The sequence below is a fragment of the Rhinolophus hipposideros genome (assembly GCF_964194185.1).
Source record: "Rhinolophus hipposideros genome assembly, chromosome: 1".
NCBI classification, from domain to species: Eukaryota; Metazoa; Chordata; class Mammalia; order Chiroptera; family Rhinolophidae; genus Rhinolophus; species Rhinolophus hipposideros.
The window spans coordinates 87,111,457-87,124,230 of NC_138047.1; positions in this window are offsets into that span (position 1 = coordinate 87,111,457).

The following is a 12,774-nucleotide window of genomic DNA, read 5'->3' on the forward strand; positions in this document are numbered from 1 at the left end:
TTTTTAATTTTTCACTTACAGTTGACATTCAGTATTATTTTATATTAATGTAAGGTGTAAAACATATGGTTAGACACATATAATTCAAGACATGATCCCCCTGGTCAGTCCATCACTCACCTGGCACTATATATAGTTATTACCATATCATTGACTAATTCCCTATGCTTTACATATTCATGACTGTTTTGTAACTACCAGTTTTTACTTCTAAGTCCCATCACAACTTTCATTCTGCCCACCAACCCCCTCCCATCTATCACCCCGACGGATATAGTACCCATCTGACACCATATATAGTCATTAAAATATTATTGACTGTATTTCTTATGCTATACCCTACATCCCCATGATTACTGTGTAACAACCAATTTGTACTTCTTAATCCCTTACTCTTTTTCACTCACCCCAATCACCTTCCCATGTGGCAACCATCAATATGTCCTCTGTATATTTGCATTTGTTTGTTTTATTATTATTTTTTATTTAGATTCCACATACAAGGGAAATCTCATTGCATCTGTCTTTCTGTGTCTTACACTCCATCCAGTACAGTACCCTCCAGGTCCATCCATGCCACTGTAGTTGGCAAGAACCCATCACTTCCATGGTCAAGCAATATGCCATTGTATACATGTAGCACCTCCTCTTTCTCCATTCTTCCATTAACAGACACCCAGGCTGCCTCCGCATCTTGGCCATTGTAAACACTGCTGCAATAAATATATGGATGCACACGTCCCCTCAAAGTAGCATTTGGGTTTCTTCCGATAAATACCCTGAAGTGGGGTTACTTGGGTCCTTCTTTGTCTCTTCTGATAGCCTTTATTTTAAAATTTATTTTGTCTAATATAAGTACGACTACAGCTTTTTTTGTTTGTTGTTGTTGTTGTTTGTTTCCATTTTCATGAAATAACTTTTTCCATCCCTTTGCTTTCTGTATGTGTATATCTTTCCATCTGAAATGATTCTGTTATAAGCAGCATATGTAAAGGTTTTGTTTTCTTATCCATACAGCCCTCCTGGGCCTTTTCAGTGGACCATTTAATCCATTTACATTGAAAGTAATTGTTGATACTTACTGTGTTTCCCCAAAAATAAAACAGCGTCTTATATTAAGTTTTGCTCCAAAAGATTCATTGGGGCTTATGTTCATGGGATGTCCTCCTGAAAAATCAACCTAAGGCTTATTTTCCGGTTAGGTCTTATTTTCGGGGAAACACAGTATGTGGCTATTGCCTTTTTATTATTCATAATTTTGACTTTTTTTTTCCATCTTAAAGAGGTCCCTGTAGCATTCCTTGTAATATTGGTGTGGTGGTAATGAAATCCTTTAGCTTTTCTAGTCTGGGAAGCTCTTTATCTCTCCTTAGATTCTAAACGATAGATTTTCTGGATAGAGTAATGTTGGTTGTAGGTCCTTGCTTTTCTTCACATTGAATATTTGTGCCTATCCCTTGTGGGCTGCAGAGTTTCTGTTGAGAAATCAGGTGACAATAATGTGGGAGCTCCCTTATAAGCTACCAGTTGCTTTTTCCTTGCTGCTTTTAGGATTTTCTCTTTGTATTTAACCTTTGCCATTCTTGTTATAATGTGTCTTGGTGTGGGCCTGTTTGGGTTCATCTTGTATGGGACTCTGCTTCCTGGACTTGTATGTCTATTTCCTTCTCCATGTTAGGAAAGTTTTCAGTCATTATTTTTTCAAATAGATTCTCAATCCCTTCCTTTTTTTCTTCTCCTTCTGATATCCCTATAATGCCAATGTTGTTATATTTGATATTGTCTCAGAGGTCTCTTAAATAATCTTAAATTTTTGGATTCTTTTTGTTTTTTGCTCTTCCAATTGGGTGTTTTATGCTACCTTGTTTTCCAAATTGCTGATTTGATCCTCTGCTTCATCTGGTCTGCTGGTGATTCCTTCTGATATAGTCTTAATTTCAATTTTGTATTCTGCACTTCTGACTGGTTATTTTTTATGGCTTCTATGTCATTTTTTAATGCTTGCTATCTCTTTGTTGAAGTTCTCATTAAGTTTCTTGAGCATCGTTATAACCATTGTTGTGAACTGTCTCTGGTAGGTTGGTTGCCTCCATTTTGTTTACTTATTTTTCTGGAGTTTTCTCCTGTTCTTTCATTTGGGGCATATTTCTTTGTTTCTTCATTTTCACTGCCGTTCTGTTTGATGCTGTGTTTTGGGGTATAATAGCACATTCAGGATGGTCATGTCTCCTATAAGGAATCAGTGGAGAATTGGCCTGTTCATCATTATAAAATGCCCCTCTTTTACCCTGATATTTCACTTGCTCTAAAATATAGTTATTGCTGCTTACACTTGATTAGTATTTACATGGTATGTATTTCTCCATCTCTATACTTTTCATCTATATCTTTATATTTATAATGGTTTCTATAGAAAACGTACAATCACTTTTGAAAATATTTTATTGATATACGATATTTGTAAGGAAAATACACATGAATTAATTTTTATAAATTGAATACACCCATAAAACCCACATCTAGATCAAGAAATAAAATATTATTAACACTCTAGATGGCCCTTCAGCCTCCCTTTCAGTCACTTCACTCCATGATGTACAGCCACTGCCTTGTCTACTCGGGTTGCTATAGTGAAATATCATGACAGGGAGACTTAAAAAACAAAATTTTGTTTCTCACAGTTCTGGAATCTTGGAAGATCAAGGTGTCTGCAGATTTAGTTACTAGTGAGTACTCTCTTCTGGCTTTCATATGACTGCCTTCTTGCTGTGCTACCTCCTCACATGGCGAAAAGAGAGAGAATTTACATAAAGCATACAATTTTTGAAATAGTTTTGCTGGTAACATTTTATCTATAAAATCTAACCAAGGGAAAAATGAGTCTCTTCTGAGTAAAGAACTCCCTCCATGCAACTTTTATAATAGTAACACATCAAACATAGGTAATTATTTCTAATATCTGTTTTTACAAAGAGAAAGAATGAATCTTTGCAATTTTCCAGAGCCTCTATAGGAAAATCTTAAAGATAGGTTCAGATATAAAAGGTATCCTGAAAGTTTTCTTTATTTTCTTATTAAAAAAATAAAGGATGATTTTATTAAGCCCATAAACTTACTCCCCCCAAAAAATTTGACAGGAGATTGGACACTTAAGATAGGACACTTAAGATTGATTAATGCCCTTAACTTTCTCAATATTCTTTTTAACCTTAGGAAAAATGCTTATGAAAACTCTTATGAAATATTTTATAAAATTTTCCTATATTGGAAAAAAATGGAAATATTTAATCAAATTTTTCTATATTGATTAGTGATATTGTGATGCTTTGCCTAATGTTGTTGGGAAATTTTAATATAGTTCAGTTATAATTTCAGTCATTTAAAAATTCTACTTTGCCACAGCATTACATCTTTTATTTATATTTAGTTCCTTTAGTCAAGTGTTTATTTTTTTTTAAGTGGGGATGTGATCACACTTACCCTTTTTTTGGTGAACATTATTTTAACGAGATCCATTCGTGTTATTCCACATATTTGCAGATCAAGTTAGAACTATTGACAATATTGTGTTGTCAGTATTCAATGTATTTTTCTATTTTAATGAGAGGTAATACATTTTTTTTGGTATGTGTTTAGTAGATATTTTTTATTATTTCCTAATTTGCAAACTCTTTTCTGGGATACATAAGTAAATTATTATACCCGGATGTACCGTTCCATATACAAGTGTCAAAATAATCAGTTTATACCACAAAGTTCACAAACTTACAGTCTTGACTATAATTTGAAACACATATTTAAATATTTGTGTATAGTAGAAAGAAAATTAAAATTAATGTAAATCTATTTACATTCATATTTTTTCATATAATATTTTCAATGTCACACGAGTTTAATTTTCTTTTCATACCAGATTCCATGGCCTCCATTAATTCATTTTCTACTTAACTACCATTTAATTTTTTACATCATGATGGGATTTTTTTCTTAAGAACAACCAAAAAAACAAAATATGAAATAAAAAAATGAAATAAAATCATTGAAAGTTTTTATTCAAGTTACTGTAGCTCTAAATAGATGGACTCTCCACATAGGAAGCAACTGTTTCAGTACATTTTGTCCTTTCTCAGCTGGCCCAGTGGCAAAATCCTGCTTTGGGTACTTTTATTTAAGGAACTTGAGTTTTTTGTTTTCTTTCTTTTTCATTCATGATTCTGTTGTCTTAGTCATCACATAGCCACTGTGTTACACTAAACAGATTTCCAAAAGGATATGGTATCTCTGCTGACTTTCTGTCTCCTGGAAACATTCTGTCAATTCCTGATTTTCCCTCAAACATGTTCATTGTTACTTTTCCTTTCTATTGTGGAATCTTTACCAGGACATATATTCTATGGCCAAACTGGTAGACATGAGGGGAAAGGGGAAGTACATACAAGCCTCTGCCTAAGCAAACATTTTATTCTGGGTCACACTGAGCTTTGAAACTAAAGTCTGAAAAAAAATCAACAATTTCCTTGATCAACTAACTTATAGGTACCTAAGGCATGGGTGGCTGCTGTAAAAACCACCAATGAAAATGTGAGACGTTAAGAGGCATAACTGGAGACGGTATAAATCAGCAGATGACAGGGTTTCAGGTATGGAGGGAAGGGAAATAGATGGAATACATGTCAGTTTTAGGGGAGTGAAACAGTTTTGTGGTACTGCAATGGCAGAATACATGACATTGTGGTTTTTCAAAACCCACAAAACTGTTAGCATAAAGTGTGAATTTTATGTTAGCATAAAAGTGTTAACATAAAGTATAAACTAGGTATTTCAGTTATTGGGTTAGTACAAACATAATTTCAGTGTAAAAAGATAAAAAATTGTAAAAACCACAGTTACTTTTGCATCAACCTAATAATGTATGAGTATCGGTTGATCAGTTATAACAAATGCAGCATGCTAATTAATGTTAGTAGTAGGTGGAGTTAGGTGCGGGAGAGAACATATAGAAGGTCTGTACTTTCTCTAAACCTAAAACTGCTTAAAAAAATAAAACATATTTTAAAATGTAATACATTGCCCTGATTGTTAAAATAATTATAGGCAGAAAAATGGACCCTTTGCCAGACATTGAGGTTAAGTAAACTTTATTGAAATTAAAGAAATGATTTTAAAGCTAGACTTGTTTTCACTCAATAGCTAATAAATTAGTAGATTCCTACTTGTTTACTCTACTTACATTCTATAATTATGTCTTGTATTCTATAATTATGTCTTTGACTATATATATAAATATATATATATATGTATCTATCTATATACTAGGTTGGTGCAAAAGTAATTGCGGTTTAAAAAGTTGAAAAATTACAAAAACCGTAATTACTTTTGCACCAACCTAATCTCTATCTCTATATCTATCTCTACCTATCTCTATCTATCTCATCTATATCACTATATATAAAGAGAGAATGATAGTTATCTATCTTTGCCAATAAGTATGCTTTACTAAAAGAGACTATAAATCTATAAATACTTTATATGTTAAGTGAACACCTACCAATGATCAGATTAACAGTAACAACAACAACAACAAAAAGTACAATATTCAACTCAGGAAAGAAATATTCGAAGTAAGTTAATATATAGTTTCATATAACCATCAGTTATCAGCGGCTTTGGAACTAGAAAGCCTAGACTCCAATCAATCCTCTGATTTATACTAACAATGTGACCACAGATAATCACATATTATTGTGTCTGATTTTCTTATCTAGTAGCAAAAATAGTGCTAACACGGGATGAAGAATAAATTAGGTAAAATATGTTACATGCTCAGAGGACAGCCTGGAGCAGAGTACGTTCTACAGATTTTTAACTATAATAGAAACAGTGTATCACTTAAGATTCTTCAGTTATGCTCTTTGCTGCAAATGACCAAATAAATTACTCAATTAATGTAAGTTTTCTGAAGTCACATCGTTACTGACAAAATTAGAGCTACAACCCAGCTTTCCCAAATGAAGGCTGTCTTCTTCCCATGGAGTCATTCATCAAGCCTCTGTTTGCATGACCAGATATAAAAGGCACTAAGACTATACCAAAATTATCAGTATAGGCAGAAATTTCTAAGATGATCAAAGTTATATTCTGTTTGGATGGAAAAAATAATGAAAGCCAAACAATTGAAATATGTGGCAACAAGTGGGCTGAGAAGTGTCAGGGATGCACTTTTGATAGCATGGACTGAGAAGATCTCACTGAGAAGACGATATCTGAGAAAAGAACAAACAGAAAAAAGAGAAAAATCAATGGAAATACTAGGCCATAAGCATTTCAGATAGAGGGCAAAGTGAGTGCAATGGCCTCAGGGCTGTATACGTTTGGTGTATTCAAGGAACACCAAGGTAGACAGTAAGATTAAAGCACCGTGAGTCGCAGAAAGTTTAGTTAGAAATTAAGTCAGTGAGGTAACATGGAGAACTATAATTTAGTGCTTTCTAAATTATTGTGACCAAGATGGTCTTAATATTTCCTTCAGCCTCATTAAATTTACACGGCTTTTCCTGATTGTACACTAAGTGTACATTCTTTTTCTGCACTTTTAAGATGTAAATCCTTAAAAAAAGATTCTTGTCACTTTCAAAACCCAGAAATATCTTTCTCAAAGTCCTGGGGAGCCATCTCTTTGAACTGTAATTGTCAAGAGAATTGATTTATAGAGGTCAATTATAGAAAACTTCTTTAATGAGTTTTAAATGGAAAGAAATGGTTCAAAACCTGGCATGAAAATTGAGTTGAAAAAGGAGTATTTAGGTTGGAATGTTAATGACTGGTCTTTATGCTGTTTGGTATGATCCTATAGAAAGGAGATTGATATTGCAAGAAGAAGACAGTGGGATTTCTGGAGAAATGCTCCTGTGTTCTCATGCAGTTGAGATAGGATGAGGCATGTGCAAAATGGAGGGTGTGCCCTTTGCTAAAAGAATAGACAGTTCATTCATTTAGACATATAAACCACAGAAGATACTAGTAAAGGTAGAGATAAGTGGATGGTACAGAAAAGTAGCAGGAGCTTTTGGATTTTTCTTTTGCAATTGCTTCTATTTTTCTCAGATCATATTCTGAGACTAAGGATAAAAGGAAAAAAAGAGATGTATATGTTAGAGGAAAGGAGAATCGTTAAAAGGGTCATTTGGAAGAATGAGGAAGAGGAAGGACTAGGGAAATATTGTAGAATTGCTATCAAACTAAAAGGAAGTATTACCACTTGAGGTAAGTGATCATAAATGGAATGTGGAAACACAATGGTTATGTGTTTTGTTCTAGCCATGTTCCTCCGTGTGGAGACAGATGTCATATGGGTGGATATCTGATTTATCCAGGGTTAGGATTCAGCCACATTAGTACAGCAAAGCAAACAAAAAAGAAAAATAATTAGATAGTATATACTGGTTGGACATGAGATTGAAACTATAAGCATATAAAGGAGGCTAGAAGCCAGAAAGATATATTAGTGGAATCAATCTTTTACAGCACTAATTAAGACTGAGAGTATATTCAATGAAGAAAATTGGAAAATGGAACATGGTGGATGATGAGGGAGGAGCTGGAAACCGAGTTTAATACAGGAGTTAGAGTTATTGATAATGACAACATCTAGGACTTGACCTTGAGTGTCAGTTATGAGATGGGGTTGGAGACCTGACAAGTGGAAACGAAAGCATCAAGGAGCTGAGAGGCCAGGGTTTGGGGAGAGTGATTCACATAGGCATTGAAATTACTGAGATTTATGACCCTGGTCGTGTTGGAGACAGTGTCAGTGTGGCAGGGTCTAAAGTCTGTAGATCATGCGGAAGAGTGACACAAGGATCAGCAGATGATTAACACATGCAGCAACAGTTGGTGGCTGAGTCTGGTTTCACAGCTGAATGACTTTTTCTGATGGAGAGAGAAAGAACAGAATATCATGGTGCCTTTTATTTCAAACAGAGAATGAAGAGCAATACAGAACCAGGTTTTGGGTGAAATAGAGATGAAAGGATTGTTTAAAAGGTCCAAAATATCACAAACTTTGCTGATGCTTGACTATGAGTATAGATGGTTTAGTGCAGCACTTTGGTATTTGATGAGGGATGGGGAATGGAAACAACAGTCTCAATGGACAATTCTTCGGGTTGGAGTCCCAGCCAAAAAAACTAATCTGGGAAAATGGGGGTTCTTGTGGGGGGTTCTGACAGGGACAGGTTTGAAAGGCATTATGAGACTATACCTCATGTTCCCAAGACAGAGAGAGAGTAGTGGGGAGAAAGAAGGCTGGAAGGGAAAAAGGGGTAGGCAGTCTGACCAGAAGCATCCAGTGCTCAAAGAGCCCTACGTGACTCTTGCTGACAGAGTGTCAAAAAGAACATCTCTTTCTAGTACTGCAGCTCCCTTTTGGTGATGGATGGCTTCAAATCCCCTGTACCTGAGAATGGGGACCTCGTATTTTGACTCCTGCCAATTAAGGCTTATAAGCAGCTGGTCTAACTTTAAATGGATTGATTGTCTCCTGACTCCTGCCAACATGTACGGTATTAATTTGAACCATCCTTTGGGATCCTGGGTAGCATTTCCTACAGTAACATCTTATTGAATAAAGATTTATATGTAGTAAAAGCTACATAAGATATTATATTGTCTAACAAGTAAAATATACATATTCTTAATATATTTATTTAATCATACATATTTATTATGTCTGCATTGCCTACACATTGGCAAAATGCTGGGGGAATTATTTCTGTGTTGCATACACATTGGCGAAATGCTGGAGGAACTATAACAAATAAGACCATTGGCATATCTTCCCTGTTATTTCCACAGACTTGGAAATAACAGAATATATTACAGATCCCTGACCTAGTTTAAAAGGTCAAAGAAACTCAATATTCTATACTTTATAATTCTAACATGTTTTGAGTGGACTATAAGGAACTAAATATTTTGTAATGAAGTCCTGTTACTAATTTCAAATACCCAAAGGTTTTTCCTAAACTACTCAAGAGAAGTGGTTCTAACTAGAAAGTTTTAGTAACTATGAACAATTTGTAACCATGTCTTCACCAGTTCATTCAACAGATACTGTTTAAATACACAAGGTACTCACAGATTAGTAGAAGAGCCAGTTATAGTAACACATAACACTAATGCTAAATGATAAGTATAACCTATGATTATTGTCCCAAGAAAGAATTGCCTACTGACTCCGGCATGAGGGTAAGGGGAATTCATTTTAAGATTGCATCAAGAAGATAATATCTGGCATATTTAGGATTAGGAAATCCACCCTAGCAAAACTGTAGACAAAATAAATAGCATTTATTTCCTCTCTCTGTTTAATAAAATACCGATTTTGTTCAGATGTCATATCTTCCAAATGTAGTCATGATCCATCCATAGTTTTCACTATGGTTGTCTCTCGGGGATCATCTCATAAGTTACATAAATGTCTAACACTATGCTGTATACCTGAAATTAATATAATGTTGAATGTCAACTATAATTGATTTTTTTTTAAAGTGTGGATAGAAAAATAAAAGGTGTCTCTGAATATTCTGGAGGCAATCAATCCCATGCCTCTTGCATGTGACTGGTTCAAAAATGATCATATTACCGAATTCTAATTGACCTAATGGCATATGAGAAAAAATGTTCAGGTGGTTATCTGAAATCAACTTTCTGGCTCCTAAAGGAAAATCACAAAATATCATGATACCTTTTGTTTTTAAAATATTGCTTGGTTGTGTGTGTGTTGGAGGGAGGAGCAGTATAGACTTTGAATGGCTACCAGGCTGGACGGGAAACCATTACCAAAAATGGCAGGATTGAGAGAAGGAAAGTGCCCAGGTAGGTATTGCTGACATTGTTTGTGCAGGTGAGTCAATCAGCTCTGAAGTCTTCCATACTTTTGAGCTTATTATTGGCAATAGATATTATTTAAATCAGATCAGCTAAGACACAGGCAGCATAATGGATCCTAAATCAGATGTGTGAGGAAATAATAATTTATGTATTTCATGAAATTTCAACAGATAAAGCTTCATTCTAGGCAGAGGCTGGATTATATACTCTCTTGTGCATAATAATAGGAGCCCGACTCACAGAAAACTAACAGTGACTTGAAGAGTGGTGAATACGATGTCAAGTTTAAATGTTAGAGATCAATTATTTGATCATTTGATCATTTATCATTTATTATCATTTATTATGATTTTAGGAGGAAAAAAACTGGAATTAGGAAGAATAGTAAGAACTTCATACAGTAGTTTAGGCAAATAATACAAGTCTGAACGAGGGAAGTAGTGAGAGAATAAACAGGTAGAGTATTACGAAAGTTTTTAAGGAGTTAAAAATAGCAAAACATAATCGTTGACTAATTCTGAGTGATAAGGGAACAAATAGAGTCAGGGATTATTTCTATTTTTCTTCCTTAGATTTGTGAGTGTATAGCGTTGCAACCTATTGAAATAGAAACAACAGAAATTCGATTACTTTGAAACATTGATGGGCTGAAGTTATTTTTATAATGTGTTCTAAAACCTGCATTTAAAGACTTGGAAAAAAATGTTTCCCCCTTTTCAACAGCTCCCAACTAAATTATAATTTCATAGTTAAATTTAATAGTCCCAGGCAAAAATTTTTATTTTATTTGCAAATCAATTATTAATAGTAATAATTTCCACTTTTCTTAATTATGTTTGTTTCACATGCTACACCAACCTTGACAAACATTAAATTTAAACACCTGGACAAGTTTCAATAGAAAATTGGAATGTTTCTACTGGGTTTTACATTTGATATTTTTGAATCAGGATATGTCTCACCTATTTTAAGAAAAAGTCTGTTTTAACATGTTTTCACATACCAGTATTATGAAACTTTGTATTTTCTATGGGCTGTGAAATTCTTGGGATAACAACTTGGGATGGCTATTTTACTGGTTGAGATATACTTCAGTGACCTGAAATGAATGTCCATTTGTCACCACTTCTTTTCATTTGACCTTCCCACTTCCATTGTCACATTGTTTGATTATGTAGCTAAGCTTCAAAGCACTTCTCACTCAATGTTCTTGGCTAGATTATCCAACCCTGACTTCTTCGTATTAAAAGAATCTTTCAAGTCCAATAGTCGACCAGTAGATTATGTAATACAGTGTGAGGTTTTTAAAATGTATTAACAAATGCCTAGAAAGCATCACGATTTTACTTTATTCAAAAATATAACCACAGTGTACGTTCATAATGCATGTATATTAAATTCAATATATGTTGTATTTATTCGTATTAATGGAATAATTATATGTAGGTGGGCACAATAATATCCCTGTGAGTTGAACTACAGATAATTATAAAATTTTTAATATCTACATAGGCTCTGCCAAAATATTTTATTAGGCATTTCTGATAAAAGGCTTCCAATGGTCAAATAAAATGGTAATATACAGTAGAATATATAGAGGGTATATCTTGACCCCTCAGTTTCCTTTGAGGTCTGCCTCCCTTGCTTCCTAAGCCAACCATGTAACCCTTGCTGGATCAATCATTGTGCTGTTGGTATCCGTGATCATTTCAGTGGCAAGCATGAGAGCTCAGTGGGTCTAGTTAAATGCCTTTCTCTGCAGGCATATATAGATTTACCAATTGGAGAGAATGTGAATCTATATATGGCAGTTGTCCTTTTCATACTACATAAAGATATGCTGTCAATTGAATAAAGCCAGCCTATAGAAATATTGATTGCCTCGATAGTGTAAATTTTGCTCTTAGATCCAGACATTCTATATACAATTCCTCCTATGGATGACTTGATACAATAAATTCCTTCCTTAGAAAATTTGAAGAGGGTTTGCATTATTTAAATGTTTTTTTTAAAGTTCTGTGCATTAGAACATACTTCTCTATAATATGACATCACAGAAACTTTTTAAGGTTAATTTACATCATGAATCTCCAATGTTTGCCAAATTTATTTTACTATGGAAGTTATTTTTATTTTTCTGAGGAGACCACATACTATCTCATAACTATACAACTAAAATCCTGCACTAAACTAAGTAAAAGTCAGTTAAGCAAGAAGTTCACTGAGACTTGAACATGCAAAATTAACACATGGGTTAAATTAACACTTGGGTTATTTTTTTTAATTCTTGAACATATCTTCAGCAAAGATATTTCAGAATACAATAATATACAGTTTATAAATGAAACTGGCTTGTTCTGAGCAAGGGGATAGAAAAGCAGGTGCAAAGAGAAACAGACCTAGAGAGCAAACTTGCCTATTTAGGGTAGGAAATGTGTTTTTCTGTTCTCTATAAGAGGCAACCTGGAGCTTCCACTCATTTTGTGTAATCAATACATAAATGTTGGCTTGATTCCTCATCATATGTGATGAATACCAGGGAATGAATGCTCACCTCAGGAATGCAGCCAGGACAACTGGCGATACTACTGATACTTCCTTCACTCACAGTGATACATGGGCAATAATAACATCAGAAGTATTGAGTTCTTAAATAATATATGCATAGAATATATGCATTTTTGCACATGTGCAAGAAATATATGGATCGGTTATGTAGGTATGGTATCAGATTATGTCAATGAAGCAGAAATATTGAAGACCGTGTACCTATGTGACGACAAATCAAAATATTTAGATTATGGTCCACATAATTCATTCATCAGTTATGATGGCAGAGTCACAGGCCAAGCATGAGCTGAACCACACCTTTCATTCACAGAG